The sequence below is a fragment of the Leopardus geoffroyi genome, chromosome B1 (genome assembly GCF_018350155.1).
Source record: "Leopardus geoffroyi isolate Oge1 chromosome B1, O.geoffroyi_Oge1_pat1.0, whole genome shotgun sequence".
NCBI lineage: Eukaryota > Metazoa > Chordata > Mammalia > Carnivora > Felidae > Leopardus > Leopardus geoffroyi.
Window position 1 is genome coordinate 155840731 of NC_059327.1, and position 19123 is coordinate 155859853.

Genomic DNA, 19123 nt, shown 5'->3' on the forward strand with positions numbered 1-19123 from the left:
CCAACCTTCTAGAGCAAAACAACCTCCCAGGCACAGAAACACAGACACACATCTCCAAAACTAAACTAAAAAATCTTGGTTTCAACATCTGTATAGATCTTGAGTATTCTCCTCATCTCAGATCTACACTACCTGCCCATTCTTTATGGTCAACAGATAGTTTATTTTATCATCCTGAAATTTAATATTATGGGCAGACAACTGGTATTAAAATACTCTCTCTGTTGGGGCGCCTGGGTGGCGCGGTCGGTTAAGCGTCCGACTTCAGCCAGGTCACGATCTCGCGGTCCATGAGTTTGAGCCCCGCGTCGGGCTCTGGGCTGATGGCTCAGAGCCTGGAGCCTGTTTCTGATTCTGTGTCTCCCTCTCTCTCTGCCCCTCCCCCGTTCATGCTCTGTCTCTCTCTGTCCCAAAAATAAATAAACGTTGAAAAAAAAAATTAAAAAAAAAATATTCTCTCTGTTAACTTACTTTGTCTGTAAAAGGAAAAATTCAGATGTGTTGTCCCTACTGCCGAATCAAAACAACTATGCTCAATTTTCTTTTCTTTATGCAGCTCTATTAACCTCTTCCACTGGAACATGCATGGGTTTGTGATGAGCTCTTCTGATGACAGAATGTGAAGGGAGCAGTGAACCAGTATACTCTCTAGGGTGCCTAGTCAACCTTCATATCTCAGTTCAAATGTCAATTGCTCTGGGAAGTCTTTCCAGATCCCACCCACCCTCCAATACAGACAAGGTCTGATCCTGTTGCTGTAACTCTCATACCATCCTGGACTTGATCTTTGTAGCACTTACCACAATTTTAACTAAGTAATTCATGATCATAGATGCACTGTTTAATGCCCCTTTATTTCCAAGATTTTGCAAGTGCTATGAAATCAGAGGCTGTTTCTGCCATGTTATGCCCCATATAAATGCTAGGATCCTGCAGACATTTGGTGCTAACAAACATACATAGTGGGGGTGCCTGGGTGGCTCTAGTCAGTTAAGTGTCCAACTTCAACTCAGGTCATGATTTCATGGTTCATGAGTTCAAGCCCCACATCAGGCTCTGTGCTGACAGCTCAAAGCCTGGAGCCTGCTTTGGATTCTGTGTCTCCTTCTCTCTCTGCCCCTCCCACACTTACACTCTGTCTCTCTCTCTCTTTCTCTCAAAAATAAGCATTTTAAAAAAATTTAAAAAGCATAAGAGACTCTTAAAAACTGAGAACTGAGGGTTGATGGGGGGTGGGAGGGAGAGGAGGGTGGGTGAGGTATTGAGGAGGGCACCCTTTTGGAATGAGCACTGGGTGTTGTATGGAAACCAATTTGACAATAAATTTCATATTAAAAACATAAAATTTAATTAAATTAAAAAAACAAATATATATATATGTATACATATATACATATAGTGAATGACAAAATTAATGCCTTAATGAAGCTGGTCTTCTGAAAACTGCAGAATAAAGCAGAACAATTTATAGAGACCCACTTGGGAGATACCAACCTCAACAACAGATGAAAAATTAACACAAATAATAAAAGCCATCTATGTGCTAAATGTTTTACGTATATCGTCTCATTTAACCTTCACAATAACTTTTTTTTATATGAAATTTATTGTCAGATTGGTTTCCATACAACACCCAGTACTCATCCCAACAGGTGCCCTCCTCAATGCCCATCATCCACCCTCCCTTCCCTCCAACCCCCACAATAACTCTTAAAGGTAAGTGTTTTCATCCCCATTTTAAACCTGAGGAAACTGAGGCATGGAGAAATTAAGTAACTTTTACAAGGTTTTAAAGACAGAGGTTTGGAAATCATGCATTTGTTAGTCCCGAGTTTACTCTCTTTCTTTGTTTCTTCATGTATGTTTATTACTTTCAGTAAAGATAATTAGTTTAATAGGGAACTAAATGCACATTAATGTTTAAACCCTAAAAAATGTGTAATAATTTTATGTAAATAAATTCAGGTATTTAAAAAGGGGGGGGGAGATGGGGGAACACTGATTATTCAATAATTCAACATTATACTTCTGCTTTATAAATAAAGAGATGTTGAAATTGCCTTAGTATAAGATAATAGCACCTTGGGCCCCAAGCTCTAGATATGGAATTCATTTGATATGTAAACATAAGGGGAAAAAAAACTGATATGAGGAACTTTATCAAATCCCATATCAAATCTTAAAATGATTTATTGCTAACAATTAGCATCCTTAATATAGAGAAATTTGAAATAATATTCTTAGAGTCGTTAACAGTTTTAAAGAATGTAAAATATCTTCATTACGTCCAATTCTTTTTAAACCATCACAACCAGAATGTCTAACATTTTACTGTTTTACAATATACTATTATCGCATGCAATCTTGTGCTTCAGCCCTTTAAGGATGTAAGGCGAAAATTCTTAAAAAACCAGGGCTCCTGGGAGAGCGGTCAGTTAAGCGCCTAACTCTTGATATGAGCTCAGGTTATGATCTCATGGTTCGTGAGATCCAGCCCGCGCTGTTAGCGCAGAACCTGCTTGGAGACACTCTTGCACTACCTCTCTCTCTGCCCCTCCCCCACTCAGGTGCTCTCTCTCCCTCTCAAAATAAATAAATAAACATTTTTTTTTAAAGAAAGAAAATTCTTAAAAAAATACAACTACCTATAAAGTTTTCTGAAATAGCAACTTGCAAGCACAGGTATTCTAATGAGCTTTATACCATTTTATTTTACCTCGTGGATGTTTCTCGTAAGAAAGAGCCCCTTAGGCCTATCCACAATTTACAAATGAAACAGACCAAAAGAAGTTATGGGACCAGTGTGATCCAACTACACAGTGACTCCTCCATGCCTAAAATCAGAAATGAGGACACTCAAGTGCAGGACCGAGAAATTCCTTACTAACAGCAGCATATGTTATAAACCAGTCATGTCACTTTAGACAGGTCACTTCAATCCTTGACAAGTTAATTTCTTTTAACTTTTACTTTATGGTCGTAAAGACACTTAACATGAGATCTACCCTGTTAACAGGTTAACTGTACGATACAATATTGTTGCTATAGTTAACAATATCGTAGCAGATCTCTAGAATTTCCTCGTCTTACATAACCAAAACCTTGCGCCCACTATTTAGCAAATGGGGAGTTGCTAATCAACAGCCATTTAATATTTACTTTCAGGAAATAAAGTGTGCTACGGTGTACCTTTTAAGATTCTTTCTATGCCTTTATGATTTCATATGCAGGTACAGAGCAATTTACAGTGGTACTTGAATTTATCTTGGAACGGTAACTTTAAAAACTGCTTTCATGTTCAATTGTTTCTTCTAGGTCCATAAAGCACATTCATGCAGTTATACGTTCACTTATTTGTCAAGCTTTAAACTCTGTCCTATAAATATGTTCTGGTGCAGATTTAAAGACATTATAGAAAGTGAAGTAAGAATTAGTTACCAATCTGACCGCTAGAAATATACCTTATATTTACCTCTTTAGGACTGGAAGCAGAAGTCACACAGATGCTATTTAAAGTACAACTGTTCCTCCCTTTGACCAAAGAGTGAATTACTAAAATCAAACTCAACAGGTACTGTCATGACTATAAAAATTATTAAAAGTTGAATTACACACCTGCTGGTTTCCTCTTCCATTTTACTTAGAGCCTCTGAACACCTCACATTTTGTACCCCACTCTTATTCTTATGGATAGGTCTCTAATTGAACTTACACCTGGCAAAATCTGAGTGCATGTTTACTAATGACGAGCCGCATTGTACTGCTTAGTTACTTTTCTGTACTGACCCCTTTCTCTTTTTATGGACAACCTTCATTTACTTTACATGTGGTTTCTGACAATTTACTTCTACTTTTTCCGCTTAAATTTTAAAATAGTCCAAACCAAGCCCACCACTGTTCTTGTTCCGTATGGGTTTGGAAAAGGACAGCTTTGTCAAGTTGATGTTTTAGATGAACTCAAGAGATAAGAGGTCTATTCAGAGCAGAGAACAAAACTAAGAAAGTTTATGAGGACATAAATTGGATGGTGTACTTCTTAATTCTTCATAAATTAGTTTCATTATACTGTTTTGTTTTAATATTATGTTAAATTCAAAGACATTAGGCATGGTCCTATTAAAATGTTAATGGCCAGTAAATTTCATTATTTTATTCGTATTTTACTGACCCCAGCTCTTACACATTGATATACATGAGTTAGTAATTCTTACGAACTACCGAACACAAGTTGCTAACTTTACTTAGTGTATAATAACCTAGAGTTAGTAACTACTAACTATACACAACCGAGAGTTAACAATTCTTAAGAAAGAATGTCCAGAAAGTTAGGAGGACCACTTATGCACAGACAACAACCATGCATGTGGATCTCTGTAACCAAGCAGTAAAAGTCAGATAGTAATTATTTACTCTTTGTCCTAGTAATTGCATTTCAAGGAATCTGTGCTATAGAAATCATCAGAAAATGAGCCAAGCTTAACATTACTTGTCCTAGCAAAATATGACAACCCACGCGAATACAGAAATGTTTAAATAAATCAGTGTATCACACTATGAAATATTAAAAATTATGCTTTCAAAAAAAGGAATGGCATTGGGAAATTAGAATTATATAAACAGTATATATAGGTGAACCTCAATTCTACTAAAACAAACATGCATACGCATAAAATATAGATAATATATAGATATAATATGTGGATAATCAAGCTAAAATATGTGTGAAATAATCTCTGTGAACATTGAGATATACCACTATGATATATTGGGTTATTTCTATTTTGACTTTATGTATCTCCATATTTCACAAGTATTCAACATGAGCAAGTACTATAATCAGGGAAAAAAACTTTTTAAAATATGATTGTTCAGAATTTAGAATGAGCTGCATTGGGAAGAATGAATGGAAATCAAAATTCAGCTATTATGGGCACCCAAGTAGAATCAAAAGAGCACACATACATGATGAACACTTGGATAATACCAAAATTCCAGAATAGCATCTACCATGCTAAGACAGAGTAGCAGGAAAGGAAGTTAACACAGCCAGATAACTGAAAGAAAGCAGACAGACGACCATCCTCTGACATTGATACCGTGTCCCTGATACATATAGTTCATTCATTTGTAATAAAGTAGGTTAATTTGTCAGTTACAAACCTAATACTTTCTTTCATACCCCAATACTTTTGTGTTGTTGCTCCGTATCAACACTCCCTATATTTAAGGAAGAAAATGCACATACACACCACTGCAATCTATCATCCACTATTCAAAAAAAATTTTGAAAAAATGTCTCTTCAGAGGCTCTATGCAAATTTCATTTCTGAACACGACTGTCTGCAGCCCAGCAGGCTATTTCACCATGATAAGATCACACATTTAATCAAATGCACACGAAAAAAGAAATACCCACAAAGTTTGCTTAACAATGTCAAATTAGAAAAATACAATGTTGACAGCCTACTAATTTTTAGTACTGTTTCTTCTTCTAGGATATGCAACAATATGAAGTCACATGGGAGTTCTTCTAATTAAGTTTATACTAATCTTTTTTTTTTTTTTTAAATTTTTTTTTTCAACGTTTATTTATTTTTGGGACAGAGAGAGACAGAGCATGAACGGGGTAGGGGCAGAGAGAGAGGGAGACACAGAATCGGAAACAGGCTCCAGGCTCTGAGCCATCAGCCCAGAGCCTGACGCGGGGCTCGAACTCACGGACTGCGAGATCGTGACCTGGCTGAAGTCGGACGCTTAACCGACTGCGCCACCCAGGCGCCCCTATACTAATCTTTTAAAATTCTCCCAAATTATCTCCATATATCACTATTTATATTGAGTTGGAACTTAAAAATGGAAAGTCAATACAACTTTCCATTTTGAATAAAGACAAAAAAAATGCTAAAATTAGGAGGTTTCCCAACTTCTACAAATAATACTTCTAAAGCATCATTTTATTTGAGCCGGTCAAGTGTCCACATTAAATACTACCCAAACTCTAGTTTTTGTAATAATGGATCCATTATTTTCAATAATGCCTGTCATGTGAATAACATTATTATTAGATAGGTTGAAGTATATTTTCACTGCATTCTTTAGACACCTAATAAAGTTATCCTAACTCAATTATCTGAAATGTCTTACTTTATATGCTTTGAATATTCTGCTCTAAACATAAGGTTTACTTGACTAAACATATATTCCCATGGGTAACATGTCATAATGAGTATACTATCAAGTGTAAAATAATTAGATGTCTCAATGGGTGGATTCATAGCTCCAAACTCATCTTTTCTGTTTTTACTTCTTTTTTTAATTCTTTACTTATTTTTGAGAAAATGAACTATGCACAGGGGAGGCCCAGAGAGAGAGGGAGAGAAAGAATCCCAAGAAGGCTCCATGCTGTCAGCATGGAGCCCTATGTGGGGCTCAAACCCAGGAAGCATAATATTATAACCTGAACTGAAAGCAACAGTCAGATATTCAACAGACTGAGCTACCTGGGTGCCCCTCTGCTTTCATATCTATCTGCATTTCTTTTATGCTGTATTTTTTTTAAGTTTGTTTATTTGCTTGTTTTCGGGGGAGAAATAGAGAGCATGAGCGGGGAGAGGGGCAGATAGAGAGGAGAGAGAGAATCTCAAGCAGGCTCCACACTGTTAGCGCTGAGCCCGATGAAGGGCTCTATCTCATGAAACCGTGAAATCATGACCTGAGCCAAAATCAAGAGTTGGATGCTTAAACAACTGAGCCACCCAGGTGCCCCTACACTGTATTTATTCCCATGCCATAAGTTTTTGTTTCTTCAGTTTCTTCTGGGACAATTTTTTCTCCATGTAGCTTAGAGAAAAAAAATTTTTTTTCCGTTTCAGTAAGGACCATTTTACTGTGGCTGCTGGAGCTCATACATGAGATAATTTAACCATGAGCTCTGTGTCCAATGGCACATCTTGGGAGCTCTATTCACCTGGATATGCTCAATGCCTCAATAATTTACATTTAAAACTGCACCTACATTAAGGTCAGTATTCCTCTGCATTTTGAAGCATGTGTAGCAAAAATCCAGCACTCTATGTACCACCAAACTGGTATCCAGTGCCCCTGTTTGAAATTGTATAATGGTAACTCTACCATCATAGGACAGACCAGCATATGTTAAGTAAAGTCACATCTTTCAAATATTTGGTGGCTTTTCAGATATACATAGCCTTGACAACTCAGGCAGTTTCACAGGTGTTCTTGAACCTGTAGACTCGAATTCCCCGATTTGCATGTGTTTGTTGAGTTTTCTAGGTCAAGTAAGTAGGGAAGCATTTTCCACAATCACCCTGGCCACTTACAGGAAGAGAACAAAAACCATTTTTAAAGGTTTTCTTAACCAATTTTCCTAATGTGTAATCTGTCTCAGTTAACAACAGATCACTGCAGTGGACATTTGGGTTTTAACTGACTTTTTCGGTGCACAAAATCCCTCTCTTAACTAAGTCTTTCCTTCTTCAAGCAAATTATATATTTGTCCGTAGAGGACCTACACTACCTTACTGACTCCACTAATCTGGTGACAGTAGATTGATCTAAAGCTTGATATCTACCTGAAACTGTGGTCAAAGGGAAAGGAGCCAGTGGGCAGAGAGAAGGAAACACAGTAGCTTGGGTAGGGGTATGCAGCTGGAGCAGAATCCTAGTGGTATTCAAGGCACTATTTTTTTTTTCTAATGTCTACATAAGCCTTCATTCTTCCCTAAGATTCTTTAGGTAAGAAACACAATAACCCCCCAATAAATTAATCATTTCAGCCTAAAGCTAGCTGGAGGTCTCACTGCAATTATAAGAGAAATAATGAATACATTCATTTTACTAAATCTTGTATGTTGAATTTAGGTCCATAGGACAACTGACATGTGATAAAATATGCAGCATTCTGGAATGACTTAGATAATATCTAACTGTCATACATAGAAATTGTTGAAAATTAAAGTGAACTTTAACTGGAACTCAAAAAAATGTGTATTACTTTAAAAGAAAACAGTGTCTGAGCTGTTCTTCCAAAGTCAACTACAGTCAATAATATGATTAAACCTCAATAAACAAATTCAACAGAACAGTTAAAGCCAATATAAAGAAGAAAGTCTATAGATACATACATGCCTCATGTTAACACAAAACTATTTCTCAATAGACTTTTTGTCCACTCCTTGAAGTCATGATCAGTATTCTGAGTCAAGGTTCAAACAACAACCATCGGTCATTGACAAATCAAGAACACGAAAATTTGAAGAAAACAGAAGACATAAACATAAACCAGCTGAGCCCTTCCACTCTTGCCAGCAATAAAATCTCAGACAAAAAGATGACCATCAGTCAGAACCATTTACTCTTATTCAAAAGTATTTGGAAGAGCTTTGAGGAAAGGAAAAGGGGAAAAAACAAAACAAAATAGAACAAAACAAAACAAGAGACTGTTGAAAAACTTCTTACAGGGTCAGCTGTCAATGGAATGCATTTTAGTATTCAGGTTACCCACCCATGCAGAACATCAAAAACTGGGCTTGAGTCTCTCCCCTATTCTCACAGGCTCAGGCTACTGTGGAGCCACTGGGGCTGTCCTGAATAGTAACACACTCTGCCTCTGCGGGACACATAAACACCAACACAAGCTGATCAAACAGAAGGGGGTGTCGTTTCTACTTGGCTTTCGTTTTCTCAAGTCATACTTTACAACACTTGATTCTGGTACAATTTAGCAACTCAGCTGTCCAACGCTCAGCTTATTTTTTCATTCATTTTCACCACCTACCATGTTGTGGTACACTCTTTCCCCTTGAACAAAAATGCTGGATAATTATAGGTAGGAGTCACATACCTTAATAATGTCTTTTATTGGCAACTGTCACTGACATACAGATGTTATTTCTAAAATGTGGACTTATTTATGACCCTTTCAATATTTCAGGTCTATAAAACAATTTTGGGATTTGAATTTTAAGGGTCCGTCTGCATTTACAGCAATCTTCTGAGGACGGGAACTTTAGGACTATAAACCTTTTAAATTTATAGAAATCTTTAAATCTTGGAAGTTGATGATGACTTTATTTGGTTACAACATTGTAGAAAATCCTGATGCAGTTAAAGCTTAAAGAGCTGCTGATGCCATGAGAAAAGATGATCAGGAGTTTAATTTAAAATGTCTTAAGTTAAATTGCTACTTTCATTTTATACATGATTTAAAGTCAATCTTCAGGCACAGCACTTGGTGGCTGTCAAAAATATTTTCCTATCAGGATTATATGATTTTTGGTGGGGAATTAGTAGCAGAGCATAACATTTTAAGATTAGGAGGAAAAACTAAAAAATAGGTACTGAACAAAAGGTTAAGAAAGGAGAGAAGGAAAGAACATGGGAAAGCCAAGAAGATCCCTGAAACCTTTCTCAACTGCTTAAGAAAATGCTATTGATTTTCATAGTTCATCGAGAACGCTTCAATTAAAAAAATGATATCTGATTTAGCTAAATCTTCTTACTAATGGCACTTAAGGACATTTCTAATAATACTGTAACTAACAGTATCAGGTACCATTCATTAAGTGCTCATACTGTCAGGTATTTTTCTGTTTACTTCCTATTCCCCTCCCCAAATCAGCAATGTAGCTTTTATTACCTGTATTTTACAGATAGAGATGATAGAGCTAGAAAATTGTGGAAAGGGGATTGTATTCAAGTGCCTCTCATTCCAAAGGCCATTTCTGAGAAGTTCATAATTAGGGACAGTGCCCAGCTATGCCCATCTAAGGAATATAACTTAGTTTCTACAACACTTGTCAGCATTAACCAAAGTGGAAAAGACAAGTACTGTAACACTAATTTCATAGTGGCAGGCCTAGGTCAGAAATTAAACCAGCCACGGAATATATTCCCCCCAAATGTACTTAATTTATAAATAATAGATCTCTAAAGCTTTTGCATAGATGTTGATGTGTCATTCAAAAGTATTACAGTTCACCAGTCAAACTTTAGCATCTAGTAAAACTAATCTCTGTGTGGAGCCTCCCTTACTCATTAGGCATATTACCATTCACAAACAAACTGAGTTACATTAGATAATTACCCCAAAGATCCTTTTCACTGAAAATGGCCTGTTGTGATGCTTGGATAGTGATTAACAGACTAAGAGTGCAGTGAGTCGTCTTGATATCACTTCAGAAAAGTGATTTCCTCCTTAATAATTCCCAAGATACATAAATATTCAATTAGGGTCTTTGAAATCTAGTTTTAACTGGGTATTCATTCTCCACCCAACTTCAAACTTAGCCTAAGCCAAGAAAGCTGTTTTATTAGTTCTTACTATAAGTAAAAAAAACAACAAAAAAAAAAAACCACACAAACAAAAACAGAACTTTTCATGACTTTTAAAGTGGGAGGGTAAAATAAAGCCAAGATTATCTTTTATATGAAATTTTCAAATTTAAGAGCACTTAACAGACATACTCTAAAGCAATGAGGTGAAACATAATTGCATATCTGAATCACATGGGGAGTTGATTAAAGTTTTCTGGGACCCTTCTGAGACTCAGCAAATATAGTAATAATGACAGCAGCATATAGTTGCATCTCCATTATTATGTGCCTGGAACTCTTTTAAACACTTTGCATATATTTTCCCTTTAAATCTTCACAACAAGCAATGAATCAGGAACAACTGTTATGACCAATTAAAACATATCAGAAAATGGGGCACTTGGGTGGCTCAGTTGGTTAAGCATCGGCTTTTGATCTCAGCTCAGGTGATGATCCCAGGGTTCATAAGACTGAACCCAGCACTGGGCTCTGCACTAATGGTGCAGAACTTGCTTGGGATTCTCTCTCTCTCTCTCTCTCTGTCTCTCTGCCCCTCCCACTCAGATGCTCTTGCACTCTCTCTCAAAGTAAACATTAAAAAACATATCAGGAAATTGAGGCATAGAGAGATCCAGTATCTGACCCAAAGCCAAGTAAGTTATCAAACCTAGGCAAAGACACCACAGAGTCCCTTCTCTTCACCACCACAGCATTCTGTCTCTCCAGATATCAGAATATCCAGACCCAGGGCCCAGATTTTAAGTATTCCCAGTAACTCTTCTGCTACTGTCAGCAAATCAGGCTGGAGACCTGCATCTTTAAAATTTCTATTTCAGTAACTGGGAACCAAAAAACGAGAAACAAGCTTTCTACACTGGAAAGAGAATACTGAAAATGTCAAATAATAAAACATCCAACCTACTTGTGTCTTTTTAAAGTTTGAACAGTCTACTTATTTTTTCTTATCCTAGATGACTCCTTATATGGTCAGATGAAGAGACACTTGTAAGGACAAGGAGACAGATCTTGCGAAAGCCAACACCAGTGGTTCTTAGACCTTCCAGTCCCAGGGCCTTTTCACATGCTTAAAAACTGATGACCTAAAGCAACTTGATTGTGTTGATTATAGCTATCAATATTTATGTACTAATAGGTAAACTGAGAAAAATTTAAAACATAAGAATACACAAGCACACATGACATATGCTATCAGAGTAACGATGTCATCCCAGATCATGTGCCTTCTGGAAAACTCCATGGTACACTTGTAAAAGTATGAGAGTAAGGGGCGCCTGGGTGGCTCAGTCAGTTAAGCCTCCAACTCTTGATTTTGGCTCAGGTCATCATCTCATGGTTGTGAGACTGAGCCCCACATGGGGCTCTGTGCTGAGCATGGAGCCTACTTAAGACTCTCTCTCTCTCCGTCTTCCTCTCTCCCACCTCTCTCTCTCTCTCTCTCTCTCTCTCTCTCTCTTTCAAAAAAAAAAAAAAAGCATAAGAGTAAAGGCAAATAACATCTTAGCATTGTTACAAAAATGTTTTCTTTTTCCATTTCTTTTTACATACCCTGAAGAGAGCTTCCCCTGAAACTGCTCTACAAAATAACGGACCCACAAGTTTTACCAGAAAGAAATATTCAGTTGGGGGATTTAATTTTCCATCTCTGAGATAAGTTTCACAAAAAACAGAATTACCACCAATATTATTCCATTTAGATTCTTCAGTAATATGGACCAAATGGTAACTTCTTCAAATGTGTACATATAAACACTCTGATAAAGAAACTCATTAATACTAGAACTAAATTCTTGTTTTAAATGTCAGTAAGACATAAGCAAGACATAAATTATTAGGATCTACAGAATCTTCTATGATCAAATGTAGAAAGAACTCTCCTTCTTCCACCCACGCCCTAAAACAAATGGAGAATCACAATTAATTCTGAGTAGATGGCTAATTTTTAATGTATTTGTTACTGCATGAGCACACTTCATAATTCTAAGAAAAAAGTTATAATGGCCACTTATGCAGTTGAATTAATTTTATAGGGCCACACAGATAGTCAGCATGACATTAAAGAGTTTTGAAGGGATATATGCACATCTTAGGACTCATAAACGCTATCTAGAGGCATGCTCACACTACTTTTTCAAACTGGCCAGTAAGCAGCAATACGAAAATCACAATGAATGAAAAATCTGGATTTTTCTCCCCATTTATCAACAACAACAACAACAACAACAACAACAACACACACACACACACAAATGGAGACAACAACGGGAAAATGTCAGGAGGACCTTACTTGCATTTGAATGTTCTACTTTATATTTTATTATAAAATAGACTTTCTATAAAGAAATTCATTTGCATTAAAGAAAGGACATAAATGCAATAATAATCTAAGTGTAAATATGTCCTTCAATGTAAACAAAAGCTAAATTACAATAGAGCCTCTGTCTTCAGGGTTTCTCCCTATGTGAGCAAATTCATATTTGAATGTAATGCAAATCTAAGAAATCCAAGGGAAAACAGCCATTTGCAAAACTTAAGATCACCTCCCTCTAATTCCAACTGCTCTAGCCATCCATACCATGCTAAATTAAGGCTGCACATTTCTCAAAAATTGCTCTTTGTTCTTAAGTACAAAAATCAATAAGTTTTCCTTACTGATTTCTGGGCAAAAATGCCCCCCTTCTAACAGTCACTGTCACTCTTGCTTGGCAACCCTTTTCAGGGAGAGTTTCAAGCAGCAGGTAAAGTGGTCCAAATGAAATCTGAAGAACAATTCAGTTTAGCATTGTATTATTTGACTAACTTCAACCTTTTTGCTTTTATAACATGTTTAAATCTCCTACTTCAGATTTCCTAGGCTACATACAGCTCACCAAAGAATCAAAGACAAATCAAGACCATAAAAAATTTGCCTTTCTTAATTACTAGAAACAATGCCAGCCACAGTAGCTGGAGCCAGTACGTCTCACACTTGCTATTATTCCCTGTGGAAAGGAATATTTAAATCTCCAAACTGTAAGAAGATCATTAAGAAAACCTTCCATTCATGTTTTTGAGGAGAGCTCTCACTCTGAAGGATAATCACACCAAACCACTTAAAATGAGACATCAAAAGCATTTACCCATCAGGCAAATCACATGCTCGTTTATCACTCTTCAGGCCAGGGATGCCTGATACAGCCTAACAGGTCAAACTAAAATATTTAAATAGTTCACATAAACCTTTATACTGATCATTCCTCCCACCCCAAGTGTATAGAAATAGTCTAGGCCACCATACACACCAATGGAGCAGGTTACTGACTATTTAGCGATATGAAAGTGCTATGGAATGGCCTTCCACCACTTTGACACATTCACCTTCAGCTAAAGACAGCACAATACACTGACAGACTTGGTTCTAATGACATCAGGACCTGTGGAATGTATGACTGCTAGCAAACGCAGGCTGCTAGGAAACAAAGAACAGATCTGATCAAATCTTCTAGTGTAAGGGCTGGGAATCATTACGATTAGATCTTCTGAAATGACAGGACAAGTGTCCCTTAATCTTCAGAAATATTTACAAGTGTAAAGACTTTAACACATATCCCCTAGAAATCAAACAAATGTATGAAGCTAGAGCCTCATAAATTAAATCACAATTCTCTAAGTTTTCTATGAATATGATGGCTACTAGCAATCGTGCATAAAAACAGAATTTAATCAGAATCAGGCATCAGTGATTCTTTATTCCTTTTTTTTCTCTTTTGCAAAAGCCTAAGCTTTTTCAAGAAGTCAAGATCAAAAGAAAGAAAGAAAGAAAGAAAGAAAGAAAGAAAGAAAGAGAGAAAGAAAGAGAGAGAGAGAAAGGAAGGAAGGAAGGAAGGAAGGAAGGAAGGAAGGAAGGAAGGAAGGAAGGAGAAAGAAAGAATTAGAGTACCTGGAAAACAAGTACGCTTTTTACATTTACAGTGCTATACTTTTAAAAACAAAATAGAACACAGTCATTTGTGCCAAACACCAAAGCAGTCGAAGCTGATCTACAACTAAGGAATTTAGTAGCTTTTCATTACTGAAACTGAAAAGCAGGTTAGCTTTTTAACTTTTGAAAAACCATTCATCTTTGTACATTTTTAACCCTTGCTTTGGTGACAAAAAAAAAAAAAAAAAAAAGAGGGAAACAAAGCTGAGAGATATTTCAACACAAATATCCTTTTAGCTCCTACACAAATTATCCGGAAACCTCTTGGTGATGCTATAAAAGAACTGACAATTCTGTCTGTAATCCACGAACAGACAACTTGGGCGCCAGAACTCCGGGTCATTTGGTACCATTAAAGACTGAAAAACAAACCAGGGAAATCTAGCTAAATTCTGTTTAATCTCACAGGGAAATGAAGAGCATTCTGCAAGTGAAAAATTACTAAAGAAGTGTGCCTTTGTAGATTCTACAACGACATTCTTTAACTAGTGTTGATAGCCCATATGACACTAAATTAGCAGACCGCCTATTTACTTCAGAGCAAAACCCAGAAGGCAGTTTTTCCTTCCTGCCAGAGTCTATGCGTCTCCTCATTTCCCCAGCAGCTGGCTGGAAGGATGTAAAATCAGAGGTGCAAGAAGGCTTATACTTCCTAATGAGTAATCCACCCAGGAAAGTAAACACAACAGACACCAGCAGGTTCGGCTCTAAAGGAGACCGTGGCAGGGGTGCTTACACGGTTGTTTACAATGTGCCCCAACTACCGCAGGCAGGGTCACACACAGGCACAGGGAGGAGACACCCAGAGGTGGCTCACACACCTCCAGTTCGCCCAATTTCTGGGATATCTCTGGCCGTAAATAAAGCAGCGCGGGTTTCTATCAGACTGAGGGAAGTGACCAGAGAATTACAGGAACTAGGGTTGTGCTGGCTGGACTCGGCTATGTGAATGTGCCCCGGAGATGACTGTTCTATCCCTTGGTCCTCATCAGGGCCAATCTGGGGTGCGTCGAGCGCTGCACCAGAGACTCACGCGCGCCACGCATCTCGCGGAGGTGCTCCTCACGGGGGCAGAGGGGACACCGTGTGGCTTCCTCGCAACCCCTGTGGGGCCTCGCGGCCTCCTCAAACCAGATTTTCGAGTTAAGCGGATCCCAGGCGATTTCGATAAGCAAGATCAGCTCAACTAGCATCGGCTCTGCCATCCCCACAAATACCTCCGGCCATCCCCAGAGCGCGCAGGAACGCGCGCACACTGTCACGCACACGCCGACCCCACCGCCAACTGACCCTGCTAGCAGAGATCGCCCCCACCCCTGGAACACACACCCACCTATAACTGGGGGCCTGGCACGCTCAGCCCTTGAGCTCCGGCCGGGGACCAGTGGCGGGGGCGCGGAGGCACCTACGTCCCCCAGATCCGGAGCGTCCCCTTCTCCCGCTGGAGGCTCCGGGTCGCCCGCCCTCCTACCTGTAACCCAGCCGACCGCGGATACCAGTGCTCTTTCCACCCCGCCCTGGCATCCCCGGTGCCCCGATTCGTGCAACGCCGTCCCCCGCCCCGTGCCCACTCCCAACACCGCGCCGCCCCGGGCCACCCACGAAAGTAGCAGCGTTTTCCAACCAAAACCTCCTAACAAAGCCTGGGCAAGCAGCTCTAAACCAAACTGCCGTGAAGGGGACACCACGGGCGGGGTACGGAAAGGCAGCGCAGCTCTGCCACTCAGGGGCGCGACCTGGGCAACCGCGGCCACCATGGATGCTCCAGACGGGCGTCGAGGAAGGATCGCGGTGAGCTCGCCGCCCCTCAGTCCCCATCACCCCAGAGCGCAGCTCTCACCCGGTCCCTGTCTGCTCTCCAGCCCGCTCCCGCCTCCAACGGCACCAGCTCCGGGTCAGCGGAGAGAAGGCGCCCCCTGGTCTGCTTTCAGCCCCCACCAAGGGATGACACTAGGGTGAGAGTGGAGGGAGAATTCCCGGGGTGGAAATTCCAGTTCCTACTCCCAGCGTGTCGGACTGCGAATGCGCCGGGTCTGCTCTCCCCTTCATCCCTCTCCTCCGCCAAATCGCCCAGTTGCTGGAAGAACTCGAACCCGTGCCAAACCCCAGCGCCCACCAGCCAGGAGGCTCCCTTTCCCGCCCCGCATCACGATCGGATGAGTGTGCGTGCGGGCGAGTGTGTGAGGGCGACTGTGTGAGTGGGTGGGTGAGTGTGCGTGAATCCCGCACCCCCTCGGTTGCCCGCCCCGCGGACGCCGCCGCCTGCGCCGGGCCAGGGCCACCACTATTAGGAAGAGTGAGAAGAATAAATTACCTTTCGTAACCGCCGGTCCCTGAGATCGTCCCATCAGTTGCTCAACAACCTGCAGCCGAGTGCAGTTTCCACAATCCAGCCATGGAGCCCGGGGCAAAAGACCGGCCGGCCCCGGAGAAGACACCCCCACCACACGCCGCAAGGAATGATAACCACAGCGCAGAGAAAGCAGCAGGAGGGTGGAGACCCCAGCCAAAGAAACAACAACAAAAAGTCTCTCCTTCCCCCTTTCTTCTGCTACACAGCCACGGAGAAAGGGGAAGGGGGGGAAAAAGAACCAAAGATTTGTCTTCCTGTACGTTGTCTCGCTTCGAACACACCGAGGGGGTAAAAACGGAGCAAAGAGAGAGCAAGGTTCAAATGTCTCTCCCAGTCCACAGTTGCACAACTTCGGAGTCGGGCTCCGTCTCCAGCAGCGGCCGAGAGACCCAAGCGGCAGCTATTAACATGCGGCAGTCATAGCTGGGGCTGCTTCTCCTCCCGCTGCTGCTGCCGCCGCTGCCGCTGCTGCTGCCGCCGCCGCTCAAGAAAAGACGCTGCTGGAGAGACCAAAAATCTTCCACCATCCCCCCAGCCGATCTTTATATCCAGTTCTCCCACCCCACCCCCTTCTCTTTCTTTTTCTTCTTCTTCCTCGTCCTCCCCTTTCCGCTTGGGAAAGGGAGCAGTGGAATAGGTAGGGGGAGCCGCGACAGCCAGGGGTGGCTTCTTCTCCGCCAAACCCTCCTCCTTCTCCCGAGGTTTTCTCCCCGCGGAGGGTCTCCTCTGGCGCCCGCAACCTGCGCCGAGAGCCGGAGCGAGGGCCACGCAAACTCCTTCCCGAGTGCACGGTGGGGGCGCGCGGGCGGAGCGGGCGCCCGGCTGCCGAGGGCTGCGTCCCGGGGGTCGCGGAGCCCGGAGCCCGGGGGGTGGCAGATTAGCTTGCCGGCCGGGCCGGGCAGCTGCGGGCATGTGGGAGCTTCATCGCGCGGCCCCGAGCTCCGCGCCGCCGCCGCCGCCGCCGCCGCCGCCTCTTCGGTTCTTTCTCTTCTTCGACTCTCCGAGAGCGAGCAAGGCTCTGGCGCTCTCCACACACGCACACTCACACACGCGCACACACGAGCGAGCTCCTGCCAAAGCAAACCGTGCAATCCGCGCGCGCGCACACCCGGAGAAAGAGGACGGAGGCAAAAAAAAAAAAAAAAAAAAGAGAAGAAAGAAAGGGGAGGGGGCGAGTCACAGGCGGCGGCAGCGGCAGCTGTCGGAGCGGAGGCAACGAGCAGTCCGGGGAAAACCAGCAGCGGCAGCGGCGGCGCCCACCCGGACCAGCGGCAGCATCTGCATCCCCGCTCCCGGGAACTGGGGCGAGCGGTGCCGGGCGAGCAGGAGACCCGGCGACGCGCCGAGAGCGGGTCGGAGCGCGGGCGCGCCGGGGCCGTGCAGCCTGCGCGCGGCGGACGCAGCCGGGGCCCGAGCCGAGGCCAGAATGAGCCGCGGGCTGGCGAGCGCCAAGAGCGCCGAGAGCTGGGGAGGGGGCTCGCGCGGGGGGAAGGGGGTGGCAGGTAAAACCCGGATCTGGAGTGCACTCGGGCTCCGCCGCGCGGACTCCACCTAGCAGCTCGGCAAACGCTTGGAGGTGGCAATGAGAGGGCTGCTACAAGAGGCTTCCCTTTCAGGGTTTGTCAGACAAAGGGTACATCTCCTCCCGGCTTTGAGGCACGCTTCTACCTCAGCCCCTCTCTCTCTACCTCTCTTTCTCTCTGTCTCTGTCCCTCCCCTCTCGCACTCTCGCCCCTCTTCTTTTCCTCCACTCCACCCCAGGTGAGTAAACGTCAGAATGAAAGTCCTGCCAGCTTCTCCTTTTCTAGGTGCAGATTATTCCATATTTTCATTATGCAGGTACCTAGTCTCGGTGCGTTTTCTGCCTTTGGTCCATTTTATGTTTCTTCAAACTTACCTCAACGTGCAAGTTCATTGCAGACTTTAAAGTATCCTCGGATAATCGGACCTGGGGATTTCATGATTTTATTTCATAATGTCAGTAAAAATTACCATAATGGATATAGAAAGGTGCCGATTGCAAAGCAATGCCTTCTGATGGTGGGGAAAGCCTTCTCAAGTTAACTGAGTGACCTTGGTCAATTACTGAGCCCCTTTGTGCTTTCTTTATAAATAAGATAGAAGGTTAAGCGGGTAATTTATAAGGTCTTTTCCTCCTCTAAAATTTCATGATCTAAAAAGACTAAGGTGTTATTTTCTGTACCAGTAAATTCGAGTTACAATTATGAGAGAAAGTAAGATTTATTATATGCATTCAACAAGCACATTATATCCAAATTGTATTTGAATGTATATATTCAGAAGGGTCTAATGCCCGTCCAGAGCTCTTTGGAGGTATAATCAACCACAGTACATCTGAAGAACCCAAAACCTCATTAGCATTAACAGACCATACACAATACAAGTGACTATCAAAATCTCATGGGTTCTTCAAAGCTCAATTCCAGTGCCAAATG

At 41.7% G+C, this 19123-nt stretch overlaps 1 protein-coding gene across 35 annotated transcripts in view; it reads right to left on the minus strand.

The window, feature by feature from the left end:
- Nucleotides 1-17203, minus strand: part of ADGRL3 (adhesion G protein-coupled receptor L3) — an 828850-nt gene extending 811647 nt beyond the window's left edge. For all 35 annotated transcript variants that reach the window (XM_045473912.1, XM_045473918.1, XM_045473914.1 and 32 more), the window contains exon 1: nucleotides 16629-17203. The gene's annotated coding sequence lies outside the window, so the exon portion shown is untranslated. The remainder of the gene's footprint in view (nucleotides 1-16628) is intronic.
- Between the last annotated feature and the right edge of the window lie 1920 nt (nucleotides 17204-19123).